Source organism: Dama dama, chromosome 9 (assembly GCF_033118175.1).
Source record: "Dama dama isolate Ldn47 chromosome 9, ASM3311817v1, whole genome shotgun sequence".
Classification (NCBI taxonomy): Eukaryota; Metazoa; Chordata; class Mammalia; order Artiodactyla; family Cervidae; genus Dama; species Dama dama.
The window spans coordinates 43,294,316-43,303,430 of NC_083689.1; the positions used below are offsets into that span (position 1 = coordinate 43,294,316).

At 38.7% G+C, this 9,115-nt stretch overlaps 1 pseudogene; it reads left to right on the forward strand.

The window, feature by feature from the left end:
• The first annotated feature begins 797 nt into the window (after window positions 1-797).
• LOC133062823 (putative olfactory receptor 2W6) lies at window positions 798-1,751 on the forward strand (annotated as a pseudogene).
• Window positions 1,752-9,115: the final 7,364 nt, after the last annotated feature.

The window sequence follows — 9,115 nt, forward strand, 5'->3', positions numbered from 1 at the left end:
GTATTGGTATTGTGAGTATCTTGTAAATAGATACTGTGTCTGATTCTCATCTATACTTGAAGCTTACACTGCAGCATCTGGCCCATGGTCAGTCACAAATATATTTTTTATTTGATTTTAAATATAGTTATGAAAATATGAGCACTGATAATATTAATTGAAGCTATCATTCTGTACATTTAAAGAGGAATTTATCTGTTAGTAAAGAGGAAATGGGCTCAATGTTAGCCGAGTCTTACAAAAGTATGATTGCCTCCCCTCGAATTACTTTATTTCTGATTATATCAGTATATATATATTTAAAAGATTTATTCACTTAACTCACTTGACCATATTAGAGGTTACTGAAGCAAAAGTTATAACTTCCATTCCTTTACAGCCAAATGTCCTTGTTTAAGGGCTTCCCTGGTAGCTCAGCGGTAAAGAATCTGCCAGCGATGCAGGAGCCACAGGACATGTGGGTTCAATCCCTGGGTCAGGAAGATTCCCTGGAGGAGGGCATGGCAACCCACTCCAGTATTCTTGCCTGAAGAATCCCATGGACAAGGAAGCGTGGCCGGCTACAGTTCATAGGGTCACAAAGAGTCAGACAGGACTGAAGTGACCTAGCATGCATGCACGCATCATTACTTAATGCCTTGCCCTGCAATTCCGAGTAATCAGCTGGCAACACAGTCCATTTAAATAGTGTGGGTGGCAAAAGAAAAAGTATTCTTACTGTGGGGATAAAATAAGATGCACCTTTTCTGTATGGATAATAGAACACATATTAAAATAGGTTTATCAAGCCAAAGGTGATGGAGAGAAACAATGAGAGCTCTGGAGGAGATTTCATTTTGCTTGGGTTTTCTGACCGGCCGAAGCTAGAGATGGTCCTGTTTTTTGTCAACATGATCTTTTACTTCCTGGCTGTTGCTGGCAACTCCACGATCATCTTCCTCTCCCTGGTGGACCCTCGATTGCATACCCCTATGTATTTCTTCCTCAGCAACCTGTCTCTCCTGGATCTCTGCTACACAACCAGCAGCATTCCCCAGATGTTGGTCAACCTCTGGGGCCCATACAAAACCATCACCTATGTGGGTTGTGTCATCCAGCTCTTTGCCTTCCTCTCTGTGGGGGGCATTGAATGCATTCTACTCTCTGTCATGGCCTATGACCGCTTTGCGGCTGTGTGCAAGCCGCTTCAGTACATGACCATCGTGCACCCGTAACTGTGCCTGCAGCTGGCAGCCTTTGCATGGCTTAGTGGGATTGCCAACTCCGTCTTGATGTCCCCACTGACGATGTCCCTGGGGCGGTGTGGTCACCGCCGCATCAACCACTTTGTGTGCGAGATGCCGGCTATCATTCGAATCTCTTGCGTGGACACCAGTCGGGTTGAAGGCCTGGCTTTCTTCCTGGCCATTCCCATCGTTCTTGTGCCTCTCACCATGATACTTGTCTCCTACGGTTATATCGCAGCTGCGGTGCTGCGGATGCAGTCTGCAACCGGGAGGCAAAAGGCCTTTAACACCTGCTCCTCCCACATGGTCGTGGTATCTCTTTTCTACAGCAGCATCATCTACATGTATATGCAGCCTGGGAATATAGCGAGCCAGGACCAGGGCAAGTTTCTCACCCTCTTCTACTGCCTAGTGACCCCCACCCTGAATCCCTTCATCTACACGCTGAGAAACAAAGATGTGAAGTGCGCCATGCGGAAGGTTCTTGGGAAAGACCGCAGCCTCTTGGATGCAGGAGAGCACTGATGTAGGCGGGCAGTACTTATCCTGAGGTTCTTTTGTCCATGAAAACTGCTCTGTTCCAGGACAATAACAAGGCACAATTCCTTGTATAATGCTGAAATGTTATAAAGCAGGGTCTTCTCTCTTTCGGGGGCCCTTTACTCAATAACTTGTTTCCTTGTTTGCAGATGGACAGACCCTCTATTTTCTGCAAAATGACAGAGTTGTTATAATTATAAAAGATAATGTGCCAGCTAATCACAAAGGATAATGTACTACTCAGCGGAGTTTTACAGGGAGATGATTGTTTCTTTGGGGGCTTCCCTGGTGGCTCAGATGGTAAAGCATCTGCCTGCAGTGCGGGAGACCCAGGTTCGACGCCTGGGTTGGGAAGATCCCCTGGAGAAGGAAATGACACTTTGCAGCTAACTTGTGACTCTGATTCCAGAGATTTGTAATGTCAATTTCAGGTCAGATACACAGGAAAGGAGGCATTGTGCCAGAACAATACGAGTGTGGACATGTATGTTTCTTTGTGTGTGTGCATGTGCATGTGTGTGTGTGTGTGTGTGTATGAGAGAGAGAGAGAGAGAGAATGACCATTATTTTGGGTTTGTTGTTGTTCAGTCACCAAGTCATGTGTGTCTTTGAGACCGAATGGATTGTAGCACACCAGGCTTCCCTGTCCTTCACCATCTCTTGGAGTTTGCTCAAACTCATGTCCATTGAGTTGGTGATGTCATCCAACCATCTCATTCCCTGTCATCCCTTTCTTTTCCTTTTTTTAGGGGTACACTTGTTCTATTTAGGGGTACACTTGTTCTATTTCATATACCTTTTAGTTCTGAATTTTTCAGACCCCCATGGATATGGATATGATTCTGTTGATTCTTCAGGCCATTGCTTGCCTTCTTCTGTCCTTTGTAAGCAATTTGTAGCTGCTTCAGTTAGAGCAATGTTTCTTTTTAATTTTAGGTCATATGTCCTTTACTGATCATGAAATCAAGTCAATGAATTTTAACAAGCATTTAAAAGTGAGTTAACATAAAATGGATTATAAAATTTCAGAGGCTCACACAGAGTAAGGTGAATCAATTGTGTGAGTGTGTATCTCTGTTAAATATGTGTCTTACTGTGAACCACAGACACAAAAGTTTGAAAGTCACCTCCTTAAAGAGTCTCAATTGGAAAAAGCTCCTAAACAAGCCATATGTCTCCACTGGAGAAAGCATTAGGGATATAAGTTTCAATAATTCAAGAACAGAGGGTCATTGAAGGAGAATAGTGGTGTGGTAGCACATGGACAGGAAGAGTCTGGGAAACAAGGGAACCACAATTGCTTGATATAATGATGGTGATGATGATGGTGGTAATGACAACGATGATGATGATGATGGTAATGACAACACTGACAATGAAACTAATTATTGTGAAAATAGAGCTGTGTTTCGTCAACTCATGCATTTTCACTTTTGACATTTCTGAAGTAAAAATGATTCAAGATTTAATGGCAAGTCGTAGTTAGCTTCACATTATTTTTTTTTCTTGAACTTGAAAGTGGAAAGTGAAAATAAGAAACTTTAAGTTTTAAAATAATAAAATGTCAGCTATTTCCAGGAACTAGTTAGTCTTTATGATGGTTAACTTTAAGTGTCAACTTGGCTAGGTCATAGTACCTAAAATAGAATGGGTCTTATCTGATCAGTTGAAGGTCTTAGAAAGAGGTCACCAGAGGAAGAGGAAGAGGGAATTCTGCTCCCAAACTGCCTTTGGACTCTAGTTACAACATCACCTCTTTCCTGGGTTTTCAGCTAGCTCTGTAGATTTCAAACTTGCCAGCCGCCTATACCACATGAACCAATTCCTAAAATTCTCTTTCTTTTTTGATATTTATATTTATATTTTATTTTATTTTATTTTTTTTTATTAGTTGGAGGCTAATTACTTCACAACATTTCAGTGGGTTTTGTCATACATTGATATGAATCAGCCATAGATTTACATGTATTCCCCATCCCGATCCCCCCTCCCACCTCCCTCTCCACCTGATTCCTCTGGGTCTTCCCAGTGCACCAGGCCCGAGCACTTGTCTCATGCATCCCACCTGGGCTGGTGATCTGTTTCACCATAGATAGTATACATGCTGTTCTTTTGAAATATCCCACCCTTGCCTTCTCCCACAGAGTTCAAAAGTCTGTTTTGTATTTCTGTGTCTCTTTTTCTGTTTTGCATATAGGGTTATCGTTACCATCTTTCTAAATTCCATATATATGTGTTTGTATGCTGTAATGTTCTTTATCTTTCTGGCTTACTTCACTCTGTATAAGGGGCTCCAGTTTCATCCATCTCATTAGGACTGGTTCAAATGAATTCTTTTTAATGGCTGAGTAATATTCCATGGTGTATATGTACCATAGCTTCCTTATCCATTCATCTGCTGATGGGCATCTAGGTTGCTTCCATGTCCTGGCTATTATAAACAGTGCTGTGATGAACATTGGGGTGCATGTGTCTCTTTCAGATCTGGTTTCCTCAGTGTGTATGCCCAGAAGTGGGATTGCTGGGTCATATGGCAGTTCTATTTCCAGTTCTAAAATTCTCTTTCTTACGTAGATATATAATGTCTCTTTCTCTCTCATCCCCTGTCTAATTATCTGTCTATCTAAAGATCTACAAATCTCCCTACCTCTGTATATCCTATTGGTTCTCTTTCTCTGAGAACCCTGACTAGTACAATCTCTGTCAGTATCTTCCCAAAAATCTTATATAAAATTAAGTATGTCTCAATTAACCTTTGCTTAAGTTTTACCTAATTTTTAAACCCTAAAATCTTTAGGTTTATACTCAATTTCTTGTTTTTCCCACATATTCAAATAGCTGTTTCCTCAGACAAGATAAAATTTGCTTTTTTTTGGTCAGATTTTCTCTTTGAATTATCAGAAGTTAAAAAATTGCAGAAAATAAAGAGGACAAGTGAGCCTATGTCTACAGTACTATTTTTATTTTTTGATTTCTCCAAGTAAAAAGAAGTTTGTTTCAATTTTTCTTTCTTTGTGTCTCTTACAAAGTCTCTGAATTTTTTTCACTGTTTTGTCTATTGATAGTTTTGATACATTTATACTTGTATCTCCCAGGCTTTGTATATCGTCTCTTGGTAGCTTTGGTACATCAAATACATTTAGTGTGGGCCTGTATAAACAACAGGGCTTCCCTGATAGCTCAATTGGTAAAGAATCCACCTGCATTTCAGGAGACCCTGGTTCAATTCCTGGGTTGGGAAGATCCATTGGAGAAGTGATAGGCTACTCATTCCATTATTCTTGGGCTTTCTTAGTGGCTCAGCTGGTAAAGAATCCACCTGCAATGCAGGAGACGTGGGTAGATCCCGGGGTTGGGAAGGTCCTCTGGAGAAGGGAAAGGCTATCCATTCCAGTATTCTGGCCTGGAGAATTCCATGGATTGTATAGTACATGGGGTCGCCAAGAGTTGAACACCACTGAGTGACTTTCAGTCACTCACTTCACTCTATAAAAACAACAGTCTTAGAGCAAGATTTTATGCACTATTGAAATAAATCATATAAAATAGTAATTAATCATTCAAAATTATATTTGTTCATTTTTTTCCTGAAAGAAAACAGCCTGATAAGCACTTCTAATGTACCCATTTTAAAAAAATAAGACTGAAGTGTTAAGTATATCAAGATCGATAAAAGTCAATTAGGATAAGGTTGTAAGCATTTTCAATGATATATGAAAACCATAATTTGATTTTTAGTGAACACAGCTTTCTCTAATACATATTCTAGCAAATGCAGCTTCACAAAGCTAGCAAACAGAGTCTACCTATAGGAGATAAATATTAAAACTTCTGCATTTTACCAAAATGTACTTAAAGGTTTTTAAGTAATTATATGTAGACAGAAATTGTTCCTTATTATGATGACACAGAATTTGAATAGTTGAATTCCCTAAATGCATCCCTTTCCTTTATAAAGAGAAAGATATCTCTAAGCTGTTTTTCCATAACGAAGGCTTTCATGTCAACAAGGTTCACCATTAAATATGATTCCAGTTTGTAAATGTGGTTCAAAATAAAATTCTAACTAAAGCATATAATGACTTCATTGCATACAATTCCATCATTTTTTGTCTTTGTTTCCCTTTTAATAATATCAGAAGGGCTTCTCACCTGCAATGAGGGAGACCTGGGTTCAATCCTTGGGTTGGGAAGATCCCCTGGAGAAGGGAACGGCTACCCATTCAGAAACCTTACTTAAATAAAGTCTAAGTTAGTGATAATGATGATTATGACAAAGATGCTGAAGAAGAGTAAGATGATGCTGATCATATTTTAACACTGATTAACAGTCTTTCTAATTATGCAGACTACACAATTTTTTTTTTCTTTTTCTTTCTTGGCAGCACAAATCTCATATTTTGAGTTCTGTATTTAGAAAGCCTCTGGCCAGTGGGAGCATGAACTCCAGATTAGATGAGCTGTAGGGGTATATGATTTAAGCAAGCATCAAGTGATCTTTCTGAGTCTAAGAGCAAACTGATGGTGATTACATCTAAGATTATATTTCATATACAGGGTTAATTGCCAGTTAACAAATAAATCTACTGTTTGTCAGTAGTCTTTGCTCTTCAACTGATGGTTGCCAACCTTCTACAGCAGAGATGCACCTTATACCTGTATAAACTTTATTTCCTTTGAGTCACTATATTGTTGGTTTCTGTTACAACAATGCATCTTACTGTAAATACTAGTAAACAGTGAGATAAAGAAATATTTTCCAGAGAAATAAAAGAATTATGTGCAAAAAAGAGAGGTGTAAACTCTACTGTTATGGCAACTCCAGACCTTCTGTCATGTCTTCCAGACACATCCTGCTTGATTATTAGTCCTGTCTTGTCCCAACCTATATTCACTATTGGCTTGCTTATTTGATAAACTTGAACACCTCATGAAACTGATGACATCATTTCCTTGTTTTTCATCCCCAGCCCCTGAAAACAGATTGCACATGTAAAGCATGTTAAAAGTATAATTCATTTTGTTAAATGAAATAATGAACTGAAGAAGGCATAAATACATGACTGATGGAATTTAGTACATGAAATTTAAAACTTTCATTCCATAAAGGAAATTAAAAAAATACCAAAGGGGTAAACATCTAACTGGAAAAATTATTCACCACTTATAATTACAAAGGGAATACATTCATATATGAAATGTTCATTTAAATCAATAAGCAAAGTAAAACAACAACAAGAACAACAATGAAAATAAGGGAAACAAATTTAGTGCAGAAGAGCAAATAGCCCCCAAAACATTTCAAGAGATGTTAAAACTCACTAACGATCAAATATTGCAAAATAAACAGGTAAGATTGACAAGCAAAGACTGAAATGATCTACAGAATCCAATGTTAGTATAATCCATCAAATAGTGAGACTGTATGCCTTTCTACATGTGTTGTAAGAGCATAAATTGATAGTTTAAGGAAATTTCAAAATGTCTTTAAAATACAAACATGTGAAACATAACTTTCTTCAAAATTTTAAGATCCATCCTCTAGAACTAACAGTAAAGTTTGCAATGATTTCATTATGTATGGATTTACTGTAGCTTTGTTAACAGTGAAAATGGGAAAATGCCTGTGGTATTTAGGTTGCAGTATATACATGAACATAGTATATGTTGACAAGAAAACATGTCTATAAAATATTTAGTGAAAGAACTTGCCAGGAAGTTCTGAGTCTGCACTATTCTGGGTTGATTTCTCAAATCTTTTATTACTGTCTTGGACTTAGCAGCTTGCTATGCTGAGTGTATTTACAGGTTTTAACCTTCATATTTTGGATACTATCTAGCTCCTAACAGTTTATCCATTGTCCCAACCCAAGTGGAAGACAAAGTGGAGTTTTCTGAGATTGGGGAAACCACTTTAGCCTCTGTGTCTGCAATACAGAGGATGCCCAGTATATCTGGCTTATGATATCAATTAACGGGAGAGCAGGGCAAAGGCAGAGGTGAGTTCGGCCATGACCAGGGGTATTAGTGTTCCATCTAGCAGGGAACTGGTAGCTGTATGAAACTGTGATATTGTGATATAAAGTGAGATATATGTGTAAGTCTTCATTCCCAGTCCATAGGTACTGGCACATAACTTCCAAAACTCCTATAATTTCCTAAATTATCAGACCTATAGAAACATCTTTTGTTATAATATTTAGCTATTTTTGGATTTCTCTGGTAGTTCAGCTGGTAAAGAATTCACTTTATGAAATGGTTTTAGAGTAATAAAGATAAAATGGATGCCATTTACTATTAATAATAATAAGAAATAATCCCTTTCAGTCACACCTGAGTTTATGTTAATGGGGTGGCTTTTGGAAAGTCCCTAGATAACCACTAGATTGAGGCTCATTCCCAGAGGAAATGACCAAGTGATTATAGAGTTGAAATATTTAGTTCTGCCCCTTCCATCCTCCACCCAACCCCCTGAACTCAGGGGAGAAGGGAGGGGTTGGAGGTTGAATCAACCACTAAAGGTCATAGATTTAATCAACAATGCCTATGTTGTGAAGCCTCCATAAAAACTCAGAAGTATAAGCTTTGGGGAGTTTCCAGGTTGGTGAACAAGGATAAATCCATGTGTTATGAGAGTGGAACACCCCAACTCCATTAGGATGAAGTTCCTATGTTTGAGACTCATCTGGCTCTACCCTATATATCTCTTTATCTGAGTATTTATTTATAACCTTTAATATCCTCTGGGATGAATGAATAATTCAGTGATTAAAGTGTTCTCCTGAGTTCTGTGAGCTATTCTAACAAATTAATCAAATCTGAGAAGGAAGTCATGGTAACGTCTTATTTATAGCTGGGATAATTAGACAAGCTGGATTTGTCTGAGGTAGGGTGCATTGTGGGACCCATTCTTTAACCTGTGAAATCTGACACTATCTCCAGGTAGATAGTGTCAATTAAATTGTAAGGATATTCAACCTGTGTCAGAGAAATGGTTGATGTGAAAAAAACACCTGCACAGAAATTCATCTCATATTGGTTTCCTGATGGATGGAAGGGAAGCATCTCCACTGGCTTCCATCCATGTGGGAGGTGTGGCTTCATTTCCAGACTGTGTGTGCTAGAGTTAAGCATGTGAGGAAACCCTGAGGGAAAACTGGGCAGTTCACAAAGGGAGCTTGGGTTCACTCAGGGTCTGTTTGCTTGGGTGAGAGGGCATCAAAACCTGTGTGCAACTGTGTGCTACAAAAGGGGGCAAAGGATAATTGCTTTAAATAAGCATGTGTCTTTTTGAATTATGGTTTTCTCAGGGTATATGCCCAGTAATGGGATTACTGTCATATGGTAAT